Genomic DNA, 26,179 nt, shown 5'->3' with positions numbered 1-26,179 from the left:
GGGTGGGGCAGAGTGTTGATATTACATCCCAGTGCATCTAGAGGCTGGCAGGGCAAACTGGGGCCACCGGCAAGTGGGACACGCAGGACCCAGTGGAGAGGCAAAAAGATTTTAGGTTCTGTACAAACTTTTAGAACTGTCAATTATTTTGTGTTTGTTTTAGTGGCTGTTAAGAAAAAGAAAATGCATTAAATGAGCAACTACGTTTAAGTAAAAGTCATTTTCATGTTAATATGGAAGAGAAATATAAAATAAATAATAGTGTAGATGGTAAATAGATGATGGCAGAAAAAATTGCAGCAATGGTGTGAAAATGACTGTTTGGCAAATGCTGTTCCAGGGAAACTGGGATTCTTTGCCCGCCTCTTGTAAAGTGAATATGCCTTGATGATTTGTCTGTTTTTATGTGTCATCTTAAATGAGTGTAGCAAGGTGGGGAACCCTTTAAATTAATTCAAACCCAGAGGAGCTTTATCAAAAGTCCATGCTTGTTTGAGTCTGTAGATACGTGGAAAAGACAGTGATTGTTTTTGGCTGCTGCAGCTGGCTTGGCTCTTTCTTGGCTGGGTCAGATGATGGAGAAGATTGCTTTCATGTCTGTGGCCAACAGGTCAGATTTGTGGAACACTGTCCATCCCAGTCAGGTGACAAAGCATTGCTAATATAATGAAGTGATGTGGTTTCTTTCTCTTTATATGAACTGAGTTGTGGAATATCACTGTGCCAGGCCCGGGACTGATAACACATTCTGATTCCTGTCCTTGTGGGGCTCTCTGTCCACAGGAGAGATGAGCCATGTGCTCAGAGGTCCTCACTGTCTTTTATTCAAGACAAGGGCCATAGCAGCCATGGGGAAGGGTTTTCTGGGTGGGGAAGAGCCCTGCAGGAGGAGGAAAGGCATGGGTGTAGGCACAGAGGCCCCACAGCACAACAGTGTCCCTGTTGTGTGCTGTGAAGGTGGAAGGGCCCTTAGAGCAGATGAGGGAGGGGCATGGAGTAGGGGTGGGGACAGCAGAGATGTGGCTGGCAAGATGGGCAGTCCCTCCTTGGGACTGGAGGAGGTCACAGTTCCTCATTAGACAAGTTCACTGGAGGTGAACTTGTTTCTAGAGCTCTTGGTCAGGGTCCTTTTCATACACCTAGATGACTGCACTTCCACAGACTCTGTGGGCCATGACATGGCCCTCCAGCTCTCTGAGATGTGGGACATGGATTGGCAGAGCCCAGTGTGGATTGCCCGCCTCCACAGTCTCACTTGGGTGTTAGCTCTGGGGCTTAAGGTTTAGTTCCTCGTTGGTATGCATCTGCTCCCAGGATCCCTCATGGCAGGCTTGGGGTATCTGGGAGTTCTGAGTGTTTTTAAGGCCTTCAGAGGTGCCCCCAGGTAGAACAGGGGGAAGAAGGTCATTGATAGAAGAAACAAGAATTCAGGACACAAACCTCTCTAGACCCTCTTCTCTAGTATTGGCTGTGACAACCACTAGGAAGGGGACCCTCAGAGTCCCACTGGGTCAGCCTTCATATCCTGGTGAGGGGCAGGAGTGGGCACGTTCTGGGCATGCAGCCAGTTCAGTGACTCTCTCCCGTAGGTATCTCCAGGCCCCAAGAAAGAATTCCTTTAGATGAGCTGAGTGGCCACCACTGTCCCATCTCCTGTGTTTGGGCACCCCTTGTGCTCTCCAAAAGTCAATGGCAGGCCCTAAAACACAGGCTGAACCTGATGGAGCAAACCTCAGGACAATGGGGTAGGATAGCGGTGGGGCTAGGCCAACTCAAGATGGTGAGGCTGGGATGCCAGGGGCCTGAGTCTGCCTGGACAGTCCTGCCTGCCCTCCCCAGCCCTTTTCCATTCTCTGATGAACATTTGGGCAAGGTGGGTGGCAATGAGCTTATTTAAAGTGTCAAATTCCTGAGGCAGATGCTCAAGTATAAACAATGCTTTTCCACACCCAGCTGTTTTTCTGCAAAGTGGAATTTTTTCCATGTCGTCCTATAAGCATCCATGGGTGCGTGAGCTCTGCGTAAACGTCAGAGTCAATTGTTCTCAGCATTACTGGCTCCCAGGTTTTAAAGTGTGTTTCTTGTGAACAGTGGCTTTTTAATGTTAGAACATTGGGCTTTCAAGCCAAAGCCTTGGCTTATCCAGGGCAAAAAAAGAATCCGTTTTAAGGAGAACTTTGGGGAAATATCCAGAGAATTCTAGCATGCATGTGTGCACATAAGTGTGTGGGTGTGTGTGCGCACATGCATGTTTCTGCAAAGCAGGCTTCCTAATTCCTCTCTAATGTGGACGAAACCACTTTGGTGCTTCTCTTCAGAATGAATTGGAGGATAATGCCCAGATCTATGCCTCCAAACAAGTTCTGAGAGTTCAGGTCAACTATATGGCCCTGAGAAAGTTGACTTTATGGGCCCATATGGAATGTGGGGGGTGGGGTGTGAGAACTGGGAGTTCGGAATTTTCCTGGGCCTATTGCTGAGTTTGGGTGATTTTTGCCCGCACTGCCCTCAATCCCAGATTGGCCAGGCCAGACCTTCTGGTGTTCCTCAATTAGGGACTGACCATCCGGGGTCCAGCTGGCCACCCACCTGGGCCTGCTGGTTACCTTCTGGCAGCAGACCTATAGAAGTAGTCTCACTTATGGCCTGGCCCAGCGTAGGAAGTGGGAGAAGCCTAGGGAGAAAGGAGCCCATCCATGAAAAAAGGAGAACCCAGGATCATGCAGAGGGAGGGAAGTGCTTACTGTGGGAGAAATGAAAGCAGAGTGTTGGCCCTTGGACTGCTGGTCTCAGACCCACGTCAGCCCCTGCTTTGTCTTCTCCATGGGGTGGTTGACTGCTCAAGCTACGTTTCTCGGTAGCTTTGGCTATGTTGGGCTAATGGGAGGCACCAATGGGAGAATGGAGGGTGGGCGGAAGGAAGAAGCCAGGGCATTTCTCCCCGTGTCTGTTTGGGGCAGTGTCTAGTACAATGGCTACATCCCCACTGTGGCTCTGTTATCCACAGACAGCCTCTCTCTGTCTCTCTGTGGGCCCAGGTCATGACTATGGTTGTCTCCTGGGCTCTAGTCATGCCACCTCTTTCCTTTGACCTACCACCTTAGAAGTGGTAGCATATTCCTGCTAGTGCTGAGCTGTGGCTGGACCCCTGTTTCCCTGTGTGGTCTTTCTGCTCTTCCAATACTCTGGAACTTGTTCTTTGTCTTAAAACCCTTCTATGAAGGTACTTAATGTTTTTTTTGACTGGGCCCTGACTGGTACAAGGACTCTCCTTCCCTCTTCCTGATCGCCCTTCCTTTCTTTCTCTCCCATCTCCATTTTGTTGAGGAGTCAGCGTTTGCTGCAGTGAGCTAGTGGTGGTATAGGCACCCAGTCCTATTATTACTACATTGTGCATGTACAGAATATTTTAGTGTTCATGTCAGGAGGCGAGGGCATCATTGAATGCCCTCCCATGGTCACTCCTGTCACAGTGGGACCAGAAAGTTATTCCTTTACCCACCTCCCTCCTTTAACATTTGTGGAGCAACTCCTCTCAGCAGAAAGACTCTATGCACTGTTGTGAGTGGAGACTGAGGCCTGAGATGAGGGAGATAGGCCCTGTCCACCATGAACCCCATGCCCACTGAGATTGCTGAGGCATGCACACAAGTGAGGGTGATGTGAGGCACCACCTGAGGAGGGTGGCTCAGCGAAGTGTGGAAAGGGAAGCCTCCTTTGACACAACGAATTAGGCTTTTCTTCTGGAGAAGGTGGCATTTGGCTGTGTTTTGAAGGATGGGTAGGATCTGGGGAGGTGATTGTAGGAATGTTACTCATGAAAGACTCTCTGGGGTTAGAGGTGGAGTCTTAAGACTCCCAATTTCTCTGAATAACTGCAAATTTCCCAATTGCCCATCTGTGTCTTAGTAAAGACTTCCAAAACCTTTTCATGGAGGTACTGTAACTACAGAAGGGGGTCAATCCATACCCCAAGGAGCCTGGGGAGAATCCTTCAGAGGTTTTAGGCAAACACAGACTATCTCGAAGGTTCCTGTCTAAGGCTGGGTTATTTTCTGATGGACTCCACTTGGGATTTAAGGGGCTTTCCATATATCTGCTTAAGGAGAGGGGAAAAGGTAAGTTAGTTGTCGGAGGAGAGAACAGAAGAGGGGTAAGATCAAGTTTGGGTCCCAGAGGTCTTCTGGAGAGATTGTCCCAGTGGATCTGGTTTAGTGTAAGGCAGCCTGAGAATATGGGACCGAAGGGTGGTGACATTGGGCAGATTTATATCAGTCAATGGATGGCAGTCTCTTTAGCAGTCCCTGTTCTGCATGACCTGTCTCAGAGGATGGAAATGCCTTCACTGCACCCAGGAATATGACAGATCAGAGATGGTAGATAAGGGACAAACAGAAGGGGAACCTTTCTCCTTCTTTTGTTCCCACCTGTCCTCCCTCCCTCCTATTTTGGAGGGATGTCAGAGGCGTCATTACCAAGATGGAGGGTGGGATTTGAAATATATCATGGATTTAATAATGGAGATTTGTGGGATTTCATCTTGCATGCCTCAGCCCCCTGAGACCACCCCATGTCCAGATGAGCATATGTGTGAAGACAAGGATATATGTCCACAGCACTGGGGCCAGGAAGCTGCAGCTGGTGCTAGGTTAATTTCCAGAATTAGGCTGCGGTCCCTTTTCATAAATTCCCCAACAATTAGAATAGCCATTAAACTGTGACTTTTTAAGGGGGAGAAATTTCATTATAGATCCAATTTTGCCTTGGGCTGCTGTGGATCATTTCACAGAAATTCAAGGTTGGAATGGCCCTGAAGGGTCATCCAGTGCCAGAATCTCCACCATTATAGCCTTTTACTTTTTTTTTTTTTTCTTTTTCTTTTTTAGCAGCCCAACTTAAAGAAAGAAAGAAGGAAAAAAAAAAAACCCCTGCTAGATGTTGGATGTATAGCCAAACACCTGGGTTGGGATCTGAATGCAGAAAACAGGCATGGAATGCCAGGAATGCAGCATCCGTGGCTAAGCTGTGGCCTCTCAGGTCAGTATGGGCTCTAAGCACAGGACCCCACAGTGCCCAACTTTGCTGGCTGCTTCTGAGGGGCAGCTGGGTACATGGGGGTTGGGGGTGGTTGTCAGCCTGGTGTTATAAATGATCTTGGGCTTCGGAGCAGAGACCTGGCCTCTAATCCCAAGAGGCCCTGGGAGGTGGGGGTGGAATGTGGAGTGAGGAAGTAAGAGACGGAAGGGAAAGAAGCCAATAAAATGTGTGTTAGCTAGCAGGCTGGCGCTGTGGGCATCTGAGGATGCATCAGGCCCAAGAGCTCTGCGAGACTGTGAAATGTGATCAGAGTTATCGCAACCAAGGGGTGAGGGATCTGGGGCATTGATCTTTCAACTCCTCATCCATCATGGGTGGAGGGTCCCTCTCAGTGGTGGGGGATGTTAACTCCTCAGCACTTCTGGCCTGCTCTGCACATGGCCTGAGTGGGCCCGTTGGCCAGACAAAACCCTAGGGCAGAGACTGTCAGGAGCCTACTGAAAACAGCTGGAAGCCATAGGCTTGACATGAGAATGATGAGTCAAGGAGGAATGGGCAAGGCACCAGCAGTGACTGCCAGAGGTACCTGCCACAAGACCTCAGACACTCATGATCTGATCAGTCCATCCGCATGCACCTGCCGGGAACTCAGTGGATGATCCTCTTCACTTCCACAAAGAGGATTTGTTCTTACCCACAGCTTAGGAAGGGATTAGCATATGCCAAGAAATGGATGGCTCAGCTAGAATAACGGAGGTCACTGAGAGTTCTGGGGAGGTAGGTCATAGTTTTCTTTCTGCTGATGTGGAACCTGTATGTGCTGGAGGGTACCCCTGGGCTCAGCAAACTCTCTTAGACACATGGGCTTGGCTGGTTTCTTTCTGCCTCTGCTGTAATCCCAGGAGGCCTCCTTGAAAGGTTTCTTCTGCTGCTTTTTCTAAGAAAAATCTCTTCCTTAGCTTTGAGACTTGAGCACTCAGCCCCATGAAGGGAGTTTGGAGAAAACTGCCGTAGCTATGCTTATTCTCATGGGGATGAGGAAACCCAGACTCCAGCAAAAATAGGCAGAGCCTTGACTTGAGCATCCAGGGATGGGGACCTCGGGATAAAGCCAATGGATGGAATTTTAGAAACTAAATATTCCTCTTTCTTCTGGTGGTCAGGGTGGAAGGATAAGAGGTGAGAGCAGGGAAAGACTTACACTGGGCACTTTTTTTTTTTTTTTTTTTTTTTTTTGAGATGTCATGCTCTGTCTCCCAGGCTGGAGTGCAGTGGAATGATCTTGGCTCACTGCAACCTTTGCCTCCCAGGTTCAAGTGATTCTCCTGCCTCAGCCTCCTGAGTAGTTGGGATTACAGATGCTTGCCACCAAGCTGGCTAATTTTTGTATTTTTAGCAGAGACGGTGTTTCATCACATTGGCCAGGATAGTCTTGAACTTCTGACCTCAAGTGATCTGACCTCAAGTGATCTACCTGCCTTGGCCTCCCAAAGGGCTGGGATTACAGGTATGAGCCACTGCGCCTGGCCTTAGGCTGAGCACTTTTCTAATGAGCACATCCCAGATACGTAGCGATAACTCTCTTGGACCTGGGCCTGGTCTGAAGCTGGCAGAGTCATCTCTACACTGTTGTATCAGATAGAAGGCAGGGAATATGCCAGAGCCTTTGAGTCCTTCTCTTCCTGCATCAACCCTGAACTTCCAGCAGAAAGCCTCCAGTTAGAGGCATGCAGGTTTGTCCTTTGGAGAAACAGACAGTTTTGTGACTAGCTTTATGATGATCAAAGGTCAGCTGTGCTGAGCGTGGGGTTCTTCAGGTAGCATTTTGGGCATGGTTTGGTTAGAAGAATAGATAATGGAAAATGAGAAAGGGAGATAGTCTGCAAGAGGGGCTTCCTCATTCAACATGTTGATTGGCTCTGTGTTCCTCGTGGTGGGATTCCTTCAATGGACTGATGTGTTTCTTGGGAAGTGGGCTCAGAGTGCCCAGGTTATGCTCCAACTTTTGTGTCCAAGATATGGAGGTGGAGCCATGGCTTGTGCCTTTGGGTTATTGGCAGCCTTTGATCTCCACACGGCTCCCATCTGTTTGGCAGCTCAAGAGTTGCTCTGTGCAACTGGCACTATAATAGTTCTCATTTTAGAAATGTTTCAGGCCTACTTAATGCTCTGGGAGGGCAAACTCAAAGCTGAAAGCCTCAGGGTGACCCAGCAAATGCCTAATTTTCCAGAACTAATCTGTCCTGCCCGACTTGTCCCCTTTCCTCTCTCCGGATCAGCATAACTGTCAAAGTCATTCTCATGTTGTGCAAAATGACAACTGCAATCGCGGATGAATGGAACGGGGCTCCTCCAGAGAGGAGAATCTGTTTTGAGGATGATTCATTTAAAATGTTCGATGAGGTTGCTTTGCGATTTATCCCTATATGGAGGACAGCCACATGATTTAAAGAGTTTCTCAATACCACCTTTAGTGTAAATTTCAATGGGTGTAACTTCCTGTGGAATATTTTTGCTCTTTATCTAAAACACTGCTGCTTTTGAAGTCCATCCCAGGGGAGGGGGAGGTCTCTGAGCCAATGTCAGCCCTCAGTCTATGATTTAGATATCTCCTGCTTAGAGACAAGTAAGTGCCTCCATGTTGTGTTTCTTCAGAGCCCCTCTACCTATGTGGTTCTTGGCCTCCTGAGGATGAGGATGAAAGAGGTGTGTAAAGCTAACTTGAGTGTGACAACACATGTGGCTTGACTGTCTTGCAGCATCCTCTGGAGGCCTGATCCATTGCAACATCATGAGTTAACAGGATGACCGGGTCATGGGGGAGGCTCTGTCGGCCATACTACAATGCATAGGCTTTGTCTTGAGGGACGTGGGGAGCCACCAGAAGGTTTCATGCAGGAACGAGGCAAGGAACGTTGCTGTCTTAGAAGGCTGACTCAGGCTTCTGTGTGGAGGATGGATCAGAGAAGGGAACCTGGAGGCACAGCGGTCCGTTAGGAGGCAGATGTGTTTACCCAGGTGGGAGCAGGAGTGGTAGCCTGGACTTGAGAAGGGGTAGATGGAATATCAAAGAGATGAAAAGTCAAGAAATACCTAGGAGGTAAACTTCAGAGTGCTCAGGGATTAATTGTGAAGTACGGAGGACTTTCTCTATTGTAAAAAATAGAGAAGAGCCTGGGCAGAATGGTAGGAAGAACATTCAAACCCATGTTTTGAACTATTTTTTAAATCATCATTTCCCAGATAATGTCATTATACTAATTTGAAAGGGAGCAATCCAATTCATTTTCTATTTGTGGTTGCCAGCCCCATGAATACTTAATGGTTTTGGATTACAAAGCCTCCAGCAGTGGCTCTCACGCCGCCATCAGTAGGACTGGAGGGCGAGGAGAGGCCGGTGTTGAGGTATTGATAGGCTGTGTACCTCCTCATGAGTCTCCTGCTTCAATAGCGTCTCTATTTTGAGCTGAGTTTCTTCTGAAGCTCCAGCAGGGTGAGGAAAATGAGCATTCTTCCTGCTTCCAGGGCTGGCTGTCAGAGTTCAAGACATGATCCGTTGTGACAAATGGCAATGGCTTTGGGTTATGTGGGAGGACTGCAGCCCGAAGACGGGCAATTATCTCTGCAGTTTAATAATGATGGCAAGTAGGGGAGGGCAGCCGATCTGCACAAGGGGAAGACGACAGACTGTGGATGGAAATTATTTGTATAGATTTCTTTTAAGAAAGTAGGCTGTACAGTTTATTCACAGACACAACGCCCATGAGAAAGGTGCCTGGGCTGGAAGAACTGTGCACTTGAGGCATAGTGAAACTCATCACAGACATTGCTAGGAAGGAATTGTGCCCCCCGCCTCACTCATATGTTGAAGCTCTAACCCCCAATGTAACTGTATTTGGAGATAGAGCTTTCAGGAGGTAATAAGGATGGGGTCCTAATTCAGTAGCGTTGGTGACCTTATAAAAAGAGGAAGCTCTCCCTCTGCCCCGACTCTTCAGTGCACACGCCAGGAAAGGCCATGTGAGTGCACAGCAAGAAGGCAGCCCCCTGTAAACCAGGAAGAGAGTCCTCTCCAGAACCATGCTGTCTCCTGATTTTGGACTTCTAGCCTCCATAACTGTCAGAAAATACATTTCTGTTCTTTAAGACACACATTTTATTGTGGCAGCCCAAGCAGACTGCAGTAGACATGTGGCTGTGAGGAGTGTCTCATCTGAACCAAACAAGTCCACTCTTGGGGTACAAAGTTGAGAATTGGCAGTGAAAATTAATTTTTCTGGATTTAGATTTTTAATCAAATGGAGAGAGAGACTGATTTTCCTTTCCTCTTCTTGCGTCAGTGATGTGGCAAATATCTTGTTTGCTCAGTTTTAAAATCTGCATAAACACTGTGAGCTTTAAAATTTTTTTAAACTTAATTAAAATCCTATATTGGCAAATGGCTAACATATTCCTCGTGTAACTTCCGAATTCTCCTGGTATCAGGGAGGGTACATGCATTTCTCCCAGAGTTTGAGCTATTTTCAGAGACTAAGTTAGAATTGGGCAAGACCAAGTGATTCTTCCATTTCTGTTGCTGTGCTGTGGGGGTACCTTGCCCATGGCTCTATCTTTCACTGGTCCTATTTGCTCTCCAGACACAAGGTAAGAAGGCAAATCCAATTCTAGCCTTGCCTAGGTGATGTGGGGTGCTGTGTGTGCTTGGCCTGTGGGCTATGCTGTCTCCTCGTGAGGGATGTGGCAGACACTTCTGTTAACCGCCAAGGAGACGATGCTGGCACGAAGTCCGTCCTGCAACCCAGTGTACCCTGCCAAGTGTAAATAACAGGCATCTCTTCCAAATCACCTAGGAGAAACCATTCAGGAGGGAAGGGTGAAATAACTTCTGAGCTGTGACCCAGGGAGTGGAAGTCCTGGCCAATGACCAATCAAAATGCGGCCATGGGGCTCCTATGATATGTCGATATCATGTTAAGCTCAAAACCACGGAAGGACACTGGAGAAAGAGAAGGCCTGGGCCCTGCCTTCCAGCAGCTCAGGATTTCCCTGAGGAAACAAGATAAGCCCAAAGAGAGGATCGTAAAAGACTGACTGACACTGGGAGATTTTTGAGAAGGGAAAGCAGTGATTTGGGGCTCAGTGGTGTCCTGGATGGATGACATAGTTGACACCTGAGTTTGGAAAAGTCTTCTGGGGGAGAGGAGCTTGTTTGGACCCTCAAAAGGGGATGAAGTCTGACAGGCCCAGATAGGGCTCTAGTGGCTGCTCCATTTGTTTGCTCCCTAGGCAAATACTTTTTAAGAATCTGATGCATGCCAGGCCTGGGCTGCGTCATCGTGTTAAGAAGAAACCACGTAGCCATAGCCACATGGGAGAGAGTCATTTCTTCAGGGAAGATGGAGCTCTAAAGACTAAGAACTCTGGAGCCAGATGAATTCCTTATTCCCGAGAGGAAGCCGAGCGTCACCCAGGCAGCAAGTGCTGCTGTTGCTGCAACTTTGTTTTATGACAACTGCTAATTGCCTTTGTCTGTGTCTCCTCTGACTCCACGTACCCATCCTTCCTCTCAATGGCCCTCCATGTCTCTGTTCCACATGGGAACAGGATTCCTGGGAACAGGCCTCTGAAGGTGCCCTCTGTCTGCAGGAAAACTCTAATGATTGTGACCCTGCCCTCTGGCCTCTGTGGGTGTACCAGCATGTGGAATCCAGGGCCGTTCCACAACTGCAGTGGAGCTGCTGGAACATTCTTCTGCCACAGATCAGGAAATAATCTCAAGGCATCTGCCAGCTCAGGGATCTGAGAGGGATTGCTTGCCAGATGCTGAAGCTGCATTTATTGAGCTGGGTTCTGGCTGTAACGGTAGTGTTGAATCCAGACTTCGGCTAAGTCCATAATTAAATAGGTAGGGTGGCCAGACCTGGGAACCTGGCAGTGATACCACCACCAACAGCAACAATCCCAGGCATGGGACCTCTGTCTCCAGCTGGGATAAGAGATGTTTTGAAACCTTGGCACTCAAGGAGCCTTAGAGGTTATCTTACCAAATGTCTTGAGGTGATGTTTTAGGGCAGGATTTCATCTACAGATTTTCGTAATACTGGTCATTTAGCCTTGAATGAATCAGTGGTGTGCTGGTAAATGTTTAACAAGTGGCTCTCTGGAGAAAGTAAAAAAAAAAAAAAAGGTTTTTTTTTTTACTTTCTTGTCAGTTTCCATGGTATAAATAGTCCCACCATGGCTGGTTTCAATTTACCAACACAGTATCTGTGAATGCAGAATTGGGAAGAGACAGTAACAGCCACTTCCCACGAGATAGTATGAGCCAGATCCTGCAGGCGGCTGCTTTAATGGGATACCGTTAAGTGACAGGAAACCCACCACATCTTGATGGAGTTCATTCCAGTCATCCTTCCTTCCGTATGGGGTTTGTCAGATTTCATACCTCTTTGAGGACCAAAGTAAGCCCATCCTGAAGCAAATGTCAGAAAATTATATCCAGCCAGAATCTGTCATTCTTTCCTAGTAATGAATACTCCCCCAACTCCCTAAATCCATTTCTGGTTCCTATTTCTACAGATATTTAAAGAAGGAGGGACTTTATGATTAGAGATGAATTATTCTTGTAAAAATGAGTAATGATTATATACTGATCTTAGATAATAATCTTCCACTGACCCCCCAGATTGCCCACTCCAGATCTAGCTCATTGCATTTCCAGGTAACTTCATTCGACAATCACAGTAAAGAATCTACCTTGTGCAGGCATTATGCTGGGCACTGTGGGGAAACAGTGGGTGAGGCACAGTCTCAGCTCTCAGGTGGCCCACTGTTTGGTGAGTGAGAGACACGTCAGCCAAGACTCTCAAGTGTTTTGTTCTGTGAGACAGGGGCAGAGAATGTGCTTGGAGGTCTCCAGTTGTATATAGGTCACTTCTGACTGGATGGTCAAAGAAGATGATGTGAAATTTTAAGCCTCAGTGGTAGTCATTTGTAAATTTCTACAATGCTTGTGGTTTGCTATCTCTGGTGTCCTTGCTATGGAAAGGAACCAATTCGTGTGACTGACTTCTAAGAGCAGAGAACACTTTCCCCATGAAGCTCTGGGTGGCTTCTGTCAAACACATGTCTGCAGAAATCTGCCCATGTTGCAGTGACAGGCAGGAGATTTAACAGCACCGTCATTAGTCCTGATCAATAGCTCGGCATGTGGAATGGAATAAGCCCATTGTTCTGTTTTAGAAACATCCTCTGTAGCAACTGCACACACAGTAGTCAAAGTCTTTAGATATTGGACTCTGTTGCCAACTTTCAACTTCCATTACTTTGAGGTTGAGTAACACCATATTCACACACTGGAAAATGTGTGGGCTGTTGCTAGCCAAGCTAGGCCATGTTGTGCATCTCTGCTGAAGTGTGGTCTGCTTCCCGCAGGACTCAGGAAGACTTCTCCAACTTCTATGCTGCCTTGGTCCAGAGGGATACAGAGGAAGAGTGGATATCCATTAGGAGTAGGGTGGAAATAGAAAAGATGACCTTTAAAAGCCAGCTGCTGTGAACAAACACAGCTACTCACACCAGTGAATGGCATTTGTTTAATAGTCATTTAGATTTGGAGCTGATATGTGCAGTGAGTTAAACTGACCCTGTCTCTGATCTTCAGAGTTTATAATTTATCACCAATGCGGTCAACACAAATCACCAAGTAAAATTTCTATCACATGCTGGCTCTGAAAATGGTGAAATGACCCACACAATAAACCATACCTTCCTGTTGGAGTTGAACCAGAGGAGGAAGTTTGTATAAAGAGGTGGCTGCTGCAGAAATCCCAGGATTTTCAGATTAGATCAACTAATTAATTAATTCTCTTTCTCTCTTCTCCTCCTCTTCCCCCCATCCCCCACATGCCTCCCACTTCTTGGAAAGGAAAGTTCAAGCAGGCATACAGGAACACAAAGAGGAGCAAGACGTTACCAACTTCAAGAGCTTCCAGGTCTGAAGTCAGTCAGGGAAAACTGGATGAAAGATTGTTGAGGGGTTCATTTATTCATGGCCCCTAACTCCTCAGTGTTTTTATGCTAGAGATCAAGATGAGGAGCATAGCGATTTTATTTAATCCAGTCAAATTCTTCTTTGGCAAATGTATTTTCCATCAGGAGAGAAATGCAGGGGGGCTGAAAGCTCTGGTAGACAGCAAAGCACAGAAAATTCCTCTCACAAGCAGCAGAGACTTTGACCAGTTACAAGGCAGGTTAGAGGGCTCAACCCCTGTTCTTTGTTAAGGTGGCATCCTCAGCCTCCTGTCAATTTTTGGGAAACGAGTTGGAGACTCTGCTGACCAGGCATGCCACACAGACAAGGCCTGCACTGGGTGTTTGGGCTGCATTTGTTGTTGTTGTAGCTCAAGTACCTTGCTTCCTGGCATCACAAAAGCCCAAATCTAGATCAAAAATGAGGATGTTTTTCATCACTTACTCTATGTCACCAATTTTTAGGATATTCATTTCTCATTTTCCACATTTTAACATCTATAAAATGAATGGCATTGTGTGGTTACTGTCAACCAGGGAACAGCTGTGGCATAGTTGACATCATCTATACATGTGAAGACCTGATCTTAGCTATTGATATATTCACTGCAATTGTGCTTTCAAGTTGTATGCATTTTGGTTCTACATACGTTAAGTTTAATTGACATTTTTAATGTTTTAAAAGAGATTACACTATGATACTGAAAAAAAGGGTAGAAGTATGTAAAACTGATAATTAGTGAAACAAATATTAATATTTGTCACTGGAGAAATAACCAAAATTCTGTATTTTCTTGCAGAACATCAAGTACTGTGTGAAAATATGGCTCAAACTTTAATGTGCCAACAAATCAAATCACCTGGGAATATTATTAAAAATACTTGGTAGGGCTGGGCGCGGTGGCTTAAGCCTGTAATCCCAGCACTTTGGGAGGCCGAGGCGGGTGGATCACGAGGTCGAGAGATCGAGACCATCCTGGTCAACATGGTGAAACCCCATCTCTACTAAAAATACAAAAAATTAGCTGGGCATGGTGGTGCGTGCCTGTAATCCCAGCTACTCAGGAGGCTGAGGCAGGAGAATTGCCTGAACCCAGGAGGCGGAGGTTGCGGTGAGCCGAGATCGCGCCATTGCACTCCAGCCTGGGTAACAAGAGCGAAACTCCGTCTCAAAAAAAAAAAAAAAAAAAAAAAGCTTGGTAGGTCGGGGGAGGAGAGCCGGAGAGCCAGTAGTTCTTCGTTTGTAACCAACACCCAGGTGATATCAGTGCTTCAGGTCCAGAATGCAGTTTGAGTAACAAGGCTTTACAAGACTGAAACAAAGAAGTTAGCCACAAGTAGGTGAAACTGTGCTCATTTTGTTTCTGAGTTGCATGCAGTGGATTGTGCATCACTTGCTAAGTCATGCTACTAAAGGAAAGAGAAATACCAAATCCCCAGGGATAGGATGAAAGAAATTTTAGAGCAATAATGGTGTGATTGATTTCGTGTGTCTCTCATGGTTATTGAGAAGGTATCATGTCATAGTTTAATTTAGATACCAAATATAATGTCTTACTAATCAATTGGCCTCAGATTTAATAAAAAACCATACTCTGCATACATCATTATTTTTATACAAATCATGGTGCACCAGTTTCAACTCTATGTGGACCTTTCCTCTGCATCTTGTCAAGAAAGCCAATGACAAGCAAAACAAAACACAATCATAAATATAAATGACTCTGATTTCTTTGATTTTTTTGCTCTTACCTTCTTCTTCTAATTAAATGGATTAAATACCACATTTTAAACTGAATTTTCAGTGAAAGACCTTAAGTAGTATCAGCCTCTTAGCCATGCTGTTTGATCAACCAACGAGCTAAAATAGGAAAAATATGGGGCCCAAAAAATGATGTTCAGATAACAACAGCTATGGAAAGTACATGCAATATGCTCCTTCAGGCAATAATTACTCAGCAATCCAGGGCTGTTAACTACCAGCTTTGTCTTTATAATGATTCTAAGATCATCAGAAGTTACTTTTGTGCATAAAGAGCTATGGTACAACTAGGGAGATGCCCAGACAATGAAAACTTTCAGTCTCAAAGCTCTTATGTGTTGTTCAGAAGCTTTATATTCCATAAACCAGCTTTAAAAAAATAAAATATAGCAATCACAAGCTTTTAAAAAAAATAAAATATAGCAAATCAAAATTGACAGATGAGGCAGAAATCAGAGTTTGGAGATGCTATGGGGTAGGATATTGTAGAGGACAATTATTCAGAAATTTAAATAGGAGTCCTTGGATTCTTGGCTGAGGGCTGCAGTGTTTGTGTATAGACAGAGTGGCTGCTCAGGGTTTGAGACCTTAATACAAATGCAAGAGGTCTCAAAGAGCTCAAAGATGAATTATGGTCAAGCCAGAATGAAGAGAACTTAGTAAGCATCTCAAACATTCAGTTACTACCCTGGAAAGGTCATGTATTAGGAATAAGGATAATGCTCTAGTGTAAGGTTCATACCCTGAGTCTAAGGAAAAAGAAACAAAACCCAAACTAGATCGGTTCCAACAAAGAATAAAATCAAACTCAACAATATCAAGAGGACCCACCAATGATAAGTACCTTCTAGAACAAACAGCAATAGCCTTTAAAGGATGACAGCATTATTCAGATTTCCAAACAGTGGAGACAATGTCAGGAATACAAAAAAAAAAAAAAAATTACTAGACATACGAAGAAGCAGTAAAATGTGATTACTAGTCAAGAAAAAATAAAAGCCACAAGGCAAACCAGATGTTGTAATTAGCAGACAAGGATTTTAAAACCTTACTCTAAATATGTCTAGGAACTTAAAGGAAAAGATGGGCTTGATGAGGAAACAAATGAAAACTGTAAAAACAAACTAAATGGAAATTTTAAATTAAAAAACACAATATGTAAAATGAAAAATTCCTTGGATTAGAACAACTGGAGATTGGAGATTGCAGAAGAAAGGGCCAGTGAATTGGAAGAGAGAACAATGAGAATGTTTCAATCTGAAGAACAGAGAAAAGGAAGAGTTAAAAATTGAACAGAGAATCATATCCTATGGGAAAATAGCAAGCAATCTAACATATGGGTAATCGGAGGCCTTTAAGGATAAGAGAATGGGGCAAAAAAATACTTTAAGAAATAATGGGCTCAAAAGTTATCAGATTTTTTGGAAAACATAAGCTTCAGAAGATGAGCAAAAATAAATGAAAAAGAAGAAAAACTTCCACATGATACAATACCTGACAAAAATATGGAAGAGGAAACCAAAGACCAATATCCCTCTGAACATAGACAAACATAAAGAATCCTTAACACATTTTAAGGAAATTGAACCCAGAAAGATATACAAAGTATTATAGTAGTTATGACCAACTGGAATTTATCTCAGAAATAGAATCTTAGTTTACTATTTAAAAATTAATAATCCTAAGTCACTATGATTAGAAGAACAAAAAAGAAAAACCATATGATCATCTTAATAAATAGAGGAAAAGCACTTGACAAAAATTCAACACCCATTCATGATCAAAATTCTCAGAAAATTAGGAATAGAAGGGAGCTCTCTCAATCTGATAAAAGGCATCTATGAAAAATCTAGAGCAAACATCATACTTAATCATTCAAGACTGAACATTTTTCCCCTAAGATCAGGAATAAGACAAGGATGTCTGTACTCATCATTTCTATTCCATTTTGCATTGGAAGTCATAGCCACTGAAATGGAGCAAGAAGAAATTAAAGACATATACACTGGAAAGAAATAGAACTATTTTATTCACAAGCAATGTGATCTTGTATGTAGGAAATCTCGAAGAATCTACAGAAAAAAATACCAGAATTTATCAAATGAATATAGCAACACTGCAAGTCAACATACACGATTAATCAGAAGCTTGGTGTGGGACATGTTAAGCCTGAAATGTCAGGTTGGCAGTTGGATTTTTAATCCTGGGTTTAAGGAAGAGGCCTGTCATGGAGAAATAAATGTAGACATAAATTTTAGAAGATATTTATGACTTTTGGATGAATGAAATCCCCTAAGGAATAAGGATGGAGAGGGAAGAAGAGAGGTCCAAGGACTGAGAGTCCTTTTGTGCAGAGACTCTTCTAAGTTTCACGTAGTTGGCTCTTTCTCTGAGTCCTGATTGTGAGAGGAGGGACTTGTGGCATAGAATCAGTAGAAATCAATATTTCCTCCAAGAGACTCTCATTTGAACAACAACAATAGGCTCCCAGTGGGTGCTGGAACTCTCGCTTACATAGTTGGTTCTCATTAATACTAACTGACGCTCTTTAATTAGCATTAGTCATGACCTCTTTGGGTAGCTGTAGGGCAGAATTGGTTCCTTCTGGCCAGGGAGAGGGGTCATATGAATCTTCTTTCCTTTGCTTACCCAACAGGAGGCATTTCTATGATAAACTCCAGGGCTGTGTCTTTCTTTGGCTTTTTATTATGCTTTGGCGTCTCATCTAGTCCATGTGCAGTGTTTGTCTCTGGGGCTCTGCAGAGACAGGAATGCTCTGATACGTCACCATCATCCCCATCATCCCGTGCTGCCAGCCCCAGAATGCTCACGTGGATGTCTCACTCCTCTTCCACCCCCAGACCCAGGAAGGCGAAAGTGCTGGGCATTTCATATAGCCTCAGGCTATTGACAGCTACTATAATATATAGAGCCAGATGGCTTTACATATTTTTCTGAAGGCAGAACATAGCTTGTCTTTGCTACGATATTATCTCTTTAATGAGCAGAGGTAGTCTACTTAAGGCCTTTCTCCAACGCTGTGGATATGCCAAACCTACTGAGAAGTTTGCTTAGTTTTCATAAATCAAATTGGTTTCGACCTTCATACACTTGGGGGCCAGTTCTGACATTTATTGATGGTGGCTGTCACACTGGTGTTTGGCTTTCTCTTCTCACAGGGAAAGTGCCTTTGTTTAGAGGGAAGCTTCTTGGATGGTGCCGATGACTAGGGCCAGAGGGCTGCTCTTAAGGCAAAGGTAGAGCTTGGGATGAAGTGGTGTTGCTCTCAAGTGGGAGGTGTGAGAGGTAGCAGGGCCTGAAAAGGAGCCCTTTGGGATGGAGCAAGTTCTTACCTGGGAGAACCCAGGGCTGCCCTATTGTGGACAGCCCCTGGCCTGTGGGCAGGACCCAAACCCCTTAGGTGGCTTGCTTGGCTCTGCTGGCTATAAGAGGTCTTCAGCATAGTTCCCCAAAGAGCCTGGTAGAAATAGATATATTTGCAATTTGCATTCTAAACAAGCTGTTTGGAATAAATATGCTGGCTACATTGTTTTCTTGGCTCTTATTCATTGGTTAATAATGTGTTATTTTTTTGGAAATAGCTCTTTCTCTGTTGGCTTGAAAGATGAATCCAAGGGAAATGTTGTGTTGGATTCTGTGCTAATCTTTCAAAACAACACGTGTGCAGGAGTGGTTTGGTCAAACCTGGCTACAATATCATAGAAACTCATAGCGAGTGGATCCAGACAAAAGGGGAACTGAGGATGAGGTGAAAATTCTGGGGGCAGATCCTGACTCAAATGTGGCTTCTGATGGGTACTTGCTCAAGAGTAGAGAGAAAAGGGCACAGGGTCAGATGGTATCCACAGGACTGAGCACATCACTTAATGGCTTCTGCAAAGGAATTGAGAGACTATCTCACACACGGGCTCCAAAGGAGAGAACCCAGGCTCAGTGGGAGCCAGGGCAGCAACAACACAAGTCCTAAACCTCTGGCACCCAGGAGGGTAGAGAATGTCGGCAGTCTGGGGTGCGCTGAATGGACTCAGCCCCCAGCATGTCTGTCAGCCGTCCCGTCATCTGGACTGCGACACGTCCTTGCTGGACATGATGTATTGTTCTGAAGCAGCTTCTTTTTACAGCCACAGCTGCTTGATTATGTTTTTGAGTTGCTTCCTGACGGGCAGTGGGGAAAAAGCTGAGAACAGCTGCAGCCTCAGTGAGAATGAGGCCAGATTCCTTGTGTGTTTTCAGCCCTGCCCAATTTGGGGCTAAACACATAAGACTTTGTGAAGAGAAGGCTGAGCTGAATTTCTAGGCCCTTCTATAGTGACCAGTTCAGAATGACAGTCAGCCACACTTGCAGGAAGAACCTCTGGGCTGGAAGTTAGGGTGGAACAAGAATTGGTTCTCAGTGCCAAGGTGGTCCCATCACTGCACAGAACAGCATCTCCCATCTAGCCTGTCTCTCATGGGCCTTGCTCTCCTGCAATGCTGATGAAGGGGTGACTTGCCCTCTGCCCACTCAAAGAAGTCAGGACAGATGCCATCTCACAGAGTTAACTTCACAGTTAACTCTCCCAATGGAAAGTCCAGTCCTTCAGCCAACATTTATGGGCATCTGGTCATGCCAAAAACCTTGTTCTTTCTGTGGGGCAGTCTCGTTCTTGGCCTTGGGGAGCTCCCAGGTTAGTGAGCAGCAACCCTACTGATTCACACAAATTCTCAGAGCAGCTACCAACATTTCCAGCACTAACATGTGGCAGATATTTTCACCAGCACTGTCACGTTTAATCCTTGCAACAATTCCATGTATTTGGGGCTATAATTATCATCTCATTTTGCAGATGAGGAGACTAAGGTTTGGAGAGCTAGGTAACTTGACCAAGGTCGCCGCTAGTACAGGGAAGAGTCGGGATTAAAACTCCATAGCCCACACTGCTGATTAGAGCCAGAGGACAGATCTCAGAGAAAAGAGATACTTTAATCTAGTTTTTATGGTAAGCATTTGATATTACACACTGTGCTATGGAGGGGCCAAGGAGGTTATTCTAATAAAGAGATTAGAGAAGGCTCTTTGGAGAAGACGATTCATGAGACAGACTTTGGAAGACAAATGGAATTTCAGCAAGTTGCAGTTGGGGAGGGAAAAACCCCAGTAAGAGGGCAAAAGTGTCAGAGCTGAGCAGGGCATGTTTGGGCTGAGAAGCTTAATATGGCAGAACCTTGGGACTTGTGAGAGCTGGTGGTGGAAGATGACACAGGACAGCTAAAATTCTGGAGTCTGACTTCGTGAAGTAGACAGTACAGCCATGAGGGTTTGGGGCAGTAATGTTTCTGATCCAAGTTGTGACTGATGGTGACATCTGATGAAACCCAGGTGCACATGTCTCTAGGCTCCCTGGGGCAGTGCCACCAGCTAATATTAATGAAAATAGCCAGCATTTGTTCTAAATGTCTGCATCACTGCCATCATTCCAGAGGTTTTATATTCATTACCATTAGTTTTTATCACAGCCCTGCAAAGAGGATAAGAAAACTAAAGCTCAGAGAAGTTAAGTCACCTCTCTGAGGCCACCTGGCTAATGAATGATGGAGGTAGGAGTCAGACCCAGGCTTGTGTGATTCCAAAGCCATGCTCTTTGCACAACACATGGGATGTTTCCCTGGAGATTAGAAATGAAATGAAGACCACTTTTTCTGCTCATCCTTATGCCCAGGAGATCACTTTCCCAGGTGTAAGTTGTCAGTGAGGCTGTCATCTAGCACTGATTCTACCTGCAGGGAAGGACCTTCCACCAAGGCCTTCCATGGCCATCACTGTTGACTTCTGACCTGGGCTTGCTTACAGTGGAAGGCACTCACCAGAGTCTCTGAAGGGAGAACTCCAGGAGAATCTCTTGTATTCAGAGGCAAGGGGAATTCGCTTTCCTGTCCTCTGCTTCGTCTGTCCCCATTTTAAAACAGCCAGAGGCTCTGCAAGGCTTCCTCTGCACTGCTCAGGTGCACGCCAATTTGGAAGGAAACCAACTCTCAGCCAATTAAATGGCGTACGGGAGTGTTGATACAATTCCGAGAGTAAGGACTTGCGGACAGTTTTTCCTTTGGTTGTTTGCCTCTTTCTCATTGCGTTTGAGTTTACAGATGTGAAGCCACAGCTGGTTTCCTCCTTTCCATGAGGGCCCTTTGATAGCCAGTCAATTGAGTTTTCCATTGTTATTTTTCACAGGTCTAATAGCTGTTGGCAACCACTTTGTGTTATTTTGTTCACATAATTATTCACTGAGCGTGAAATACCCCTGAGCAACCATCAGCGTCTCAGCTGTGGCCTTGCTAGCTGGCGTCACCACTAGGAAGTGGTTAAAACCTTGAGGACGAAATGGGTATTTCTTCTAATGAAGTTGATTCAGCCACTAAGAGCAAAGCCTGACACATGTGTTGAGTTCTGATTCACTCCGAGTTGCTGTGACATGGTTGCCCAAGTGCCCTGAGTTCTGCCAAGTCTGTGATCATAACTCTTCTTAGAAAAGTGTTTTTAGGGAAGATAGATCAGCCTGGTCTCTCCTGCCCATGATTGAAATTGAGGGCAGAGACTATTGAACCCCACATAAAACCTCTTCCTGCCTGGGGCTTGTCTGTTCTTCGGCGGCTCGTATTTTACTAGCAGCTGCTAAGAACTCATAGTTCCAGCACCCAGGAAAGCACAGATACCCAGAAGAGAAAACTCAAAAGACTTTCATTGGCTCTCTGCCTGTGTAGGCTCATGTGCTGTTAGGAGAGAGAGAATGTAGAACTTCTCCCTGTATCTCATAACTTGAACTACAATTACTGGCAGTGATGTTCAGGGCCAAGGGAGGAGTAAAGAGAGTAGGGACAAGGGATTGCATTGTTGGGCATGACCAGGCAATGTGATGGCCATAGGAACTCATGCTTAATAAGAGACTTGGGAATAGCTGCCAGTTTATATAAAAAAGCCCTAGGAGGTGTTTTGAGTCTTGAAAAAAAAAATCTTATAAATAGAAGAAAGAATTTTCCCTTAGTAAGCTTCTCAGGATTAGGTTCCAGGGCCCTAGAGGAGGGAATAGGAAAGAATTTAATTTCCCACTGAAAGGATTTGCACACTGCAGGGAGGGGTGTTGGTGGCATTCTCACTGAGGACACTGCATGTGGAGGAAGAGCACTCTCCAGCTGGCCTCAGCTCTGGAGGGAGTTCAGGAGACTCAGCATGTGTTTGAGGAGCCTTATGGCAGAGCACTCATTTTTATTTAGACTGGCATTTCCATTTAGCAAGTTGATCCAGTAGTCCCTCTATACATGAGGTTGTATAGGTGGTTGCCTGGTCTCTGTTCCTCCAAGTTCTAGTCACCTCTGAGCCACCACCTGCTGGCTGCCTAGACTCAGGATGTCTACAGCTTTGGCCTCAGTTTCCTCAGTTTATAGTCTCCATAAAGTTTTTGGAGGGATTTAATGATCTAATGCATGTAAAGTACTGATTATGTGTATATACTCATTATATATATATGTAATAATTTCCCATTTTATATATATACACACACTTATAATGGGAAGGACATTATGCTAAGTGAAATATATCAGGCACAGAAAGACAAACACTGCATCATCTCACTGATATGTGGAGTCTAAAAGAATTGAACTCATAGAATCAGAAGTAGAATGGTTGTTGCCGGTGGCTAGGGGGTAGGGAAAATGGGGAGATGTTGATCTAAGGGTATACAGTTTTAATTATACAGGATGAATAAGTTCTGGAGATCATGGTGACTATAGCTGATAATACTATATCGTATACTTGAAATTTGCTAAGAGAGTGAAAAATGTTCTCATCACACAAAAAGGTAATTATATGAGATGCTGGATATGTTCATTAGGTCATTGTGGTCATAATTTCACGATGTATACCTATATCAGCATATCATGTTGTACACCAAAAATATATACAGTTTTTTTTTGTCAGTTATACTGTACTTCAATAAAGCTAGAAAGAAAGAAATAAATGAGTTTTGAGGAAACTTAAAAAAATCTCAGAAGCCAACACTGGTACTTTATATTAACTAAATTCTAGATTTTATTTGGATTTTACTAGGTTTTTCTAATAGTGTCCTTGTTCTGTTCCTTGATCCAATCCAGGGTACCACATTACATTTAGACTTATTTTTATTATCCTCCTCCTTTTGTTCTGTAAGAATCCCGAGGACAGAAGTCATGCCCTCTCTTTATCTCAAGCACAGCACAGTCATGCACAGAACCATGGCACAACCAGAGCCTGGAGACGTTATCAGTAACTTTGCTCTAAAAACGTCTTGTCCTCAAATCTCTGTAATCTGGGGAGATCATTAGGGCCTAGGGGGGCAGTCCTCAGTGCTCCACTCACCCTCAGCCCCCAGCCTCCCGGAGGACAGAGCCAGGGCCTGTGCAGAGGAGGCCTCCTGGGCTCTGGGGCACAGGAGCACGTGAAGTCTTTGCACTGTGCTCCTGGCAGGGAAGGACAGGTCACTTTCTGTTTTTCTGAGACTCTTGAGCCAGGCTTTGGGCCTTCACCACCATCCCAAGCCAGTGCCAGTCCAGTGCCTTCTGCAGAACAGGCCCTGTGGCAGGAACCCCTGGGGCCCTAGCTTCCTTTGTAACATGACTCCTTGGAGCTTAGGCCTCCTCTCTGGGAGCCCTGCTTCGAAATTCCACCATTGAGCTTTAGAAGGAGCTTTACTTCATTTCCTGCCTGGGGCCTGTGCTGGTAGAGAGAGGAAGGTGGTGGCCTTAGGGGCGTAGGGCCTCCTGGTGTCTTCTGGTTTTGCACTAGACCCTTCCTCTCTGGGCTCAGGACTGTGTGGCCTGCGATGAGAGGCTTCAACAGGGAGATTCATTCTGGGATCACTGACAGTCTTATGAAGGGTAGGTAGCCCCAAGCCCCAAATTAGTGCAGACCCTGGAGGAGTGTTTGACATGAAGACCTTCAGCACTGGCTAGAGAGGACTGGTTTTTGTCATTCTTTACCAGGACCTGCTCTTGGGCTGCCTTTCAGGTCTGGTCCTTTTACCTGGAGCCACGCTGCAGTCTGGCAGTTTCAGGTCCTGGGCCTTGGAGTTCTGTGGCAGATGCTTTAAACACCCCAAGTCCCAGGGCACTCCTGTCAGGCAGCCAGCCTGCCTGGCGATGGAGCCTGGCTGATGATCAAGAATGCGCACTTAACACACATTCCTATTCCAAACCTTAAGTACATTAATATGTTAAAACCTCAAATCAGTTTTTTTCTCTTAAAAACTAGAACCACATGACCTCAGAGGCATTGTGCTGATGGGCTCTGATTTTTCTGTTCATGAAATGGGAATCACAGGCCGTGGAGGCAGGAGACCTGTGCTGCAGCCCAGCTGTAGCACTATGTGCCATGTGAGCCTGGGCAGGTCTCTAACCCCCAAGGCCTCAGTTTCTCTAGCTTAACGGCCTACCAGCTCTGAGGGTTTATGATCCTAGGGGGAACAGAGACTCTGAAGTTGACTGGTTTATAGGAAATTTTATTTGAAATCCATGAGGGCCTATGATTGCTTGTAAATGTTTAAGGTGCATTTTTTTTTTTTTTTTGGTAAGTCTAAACACAGGCAAAATGACAAGAATGTAAACAGTCCTTAGAAAGGCCCTTTTTCCCGGTGCCTTTAGATGAGAATCACAGTAAAAGTATGGAAAAGGCAGGAGACGACAAGGCATGAGCTGGTCATCACGCTCCTGAAGGCCTGGAGGACTTCTCTGTGGCTGCCCGGAGCTGGGACAAACCAGCGGCCTGGACACCAGTTATGGTAGCAGTTCCTTAGTTCTCTCCCAGGAACAAAGGCTTGGAGCTTGCAGCCTTAGCTTCCCAGCTTCCCTCTGGGAGGGCCCTGCAGGCTTTCTGTTGCCAGCTTTGGATTCTTGTTGGAGCCAGGCGACTGAATGATGAGGTCCCAGCTAACCAATTTATGGGAAGATTGAGTAGAGACAATAGCGGGAACCCTGCCCTGTGCCTGGCCCTTGCCCTGAGGTGCTTGGCACCCACAGCATCCACAGAAATCACTAGGTATGGGGCCTTGTGGGATAAGATTACTCTAGGGTGGAAAAGAGTTCTATGGCTGATAACACGAATTGGAAAAAAAAACATGGTATAAACGATCAACCTGGTGTCAGTTGGCTAGGGCACCCCTTGTGAGGCGGACATGAGTCTATCAGGCTTTATTCTTTTCTTCATCAAGTGTTGATTGAGTGTCTAACCCATCCCAGGTACTGGGTGGGTACCTGACTTGGTGGTGATTGCATCCTGGCGGGGTAGAAGGAACACGAATAGGTGAACAACAGGCGAAAAAGGGGTAACAAATAGCAGACAGGGTGCTCTGATGAGAATGGCCAGTGACTCAGATGGGGTGTCAGGGAAGAATTTTCTGGGATAGTGCCTTTACCCTGAGACTGGAAGGGATAGGAGGAGCCAACGTATCAAGGGTGGAGGGAAAGGAATCCCAGGTGACATAACAGCACAGGCTAAGGCTCTGAAGCCAGGAAGGGCTGGGCCTAGGCTGCACAGAGTGCTTTGAATGAGTGAGGGAATTCAGGCATTGAAGATGCACATGCGGGATGTCTTTGACTATGTGTCCTGGACAGTAGGGGGTAGTTTTGGGGTTAGAATAATCATGGGGATAAAGATGCAAACAGGACTATGTTTGTACCCATCAGACACCTTGGAATGGACATACCCTAGATTAAGCACAAGCACCTATGCAGTGAAATGCCAGATTCTTGGCTAAGAAGCTGAAAACCATGGCTCCCTAGGCACTTGTGGAAAGACAGTGAATTAATGCAGCCTTTCCTACATCCACCCACTTCTCCTGCCAGCCATCGTCAGAGGCCATTCTCATCGTTTGCTCTTTTCTCATGATCATTGATATTTTCCCAAAATATATATTATTTTATTTCCTGCAGTCTCATTTCTTTAGGTGGCCCATAACTGCCTGAGGAGGAAGTTGGCAGGAGAGCCAGCTCCAGTGCCAGAAACTCTGTGAAGCCTTGTCCAACCTCAAGGTCCTTGCAGAGGCCTGTGTCCTCTGTACTTGGGTCAGCTTGGTTCTCTAAGCCACACACTGTAGACCGTTGCTACTCAAAGTGTAGCAATGGTTTGACCACTTTGGCAAATTCAGATGCTCTGGGCTCTCCCTAAACCACCTGAATCAGAATCTGCATTTTAAGAAGGTCCCAGGGTGATCCCCATGCTTATGACAGTTTGAGAAGCAGGACCTTACTCTGACTTCTCCAGTGGTAGAACTCTGCGCTCCTAAAGGGGAAGGTGAGGTGAGCTCTTAGGGGAAGCACCCAGCT

At 45.5% G+C, this 26,179-nt stretch overlaps 1 long non-coding RNA gene across 1 annotated transcript in view; it reads left to right on the top strand.

Moving 5' to 3' along the window:
- Positions 1-26,179, top strand: part of LOC141580334 (uncharacterized) — a 171,985-nt gene that overhangs the window by 63,715 nt on the left and 82,091 nt on the right. The window contains exon 3 of the long non-coding RNA XR_012512564.1: positions 4,887-5,037. This is a non-coding gene — a long non-coding RNA (uncharacterized LOC141580334). The remainder of the gene's footprint in view (positions 1-4,886; positions 5,038-26,179) is intronic.

This window comes from Saimiri boliviensis, chromosome 1 (assembly GCF_048565385.1).
Source record: "Saimiri boliviensis isolate mSaiBol1 chromosome 1, mSaiBol1.pri, whole genome shotgun sequence".
Taxonomy (NCBI): domain Eukaryota; kingdom Metazoa; phylum Chordata; class Mammalia; order Primates; family Cebidae; genus Saimiri; species Saimiri boliviensis.
This window is presented reverse-complemented; position numbering and strand designations above follow the sequence as displayed.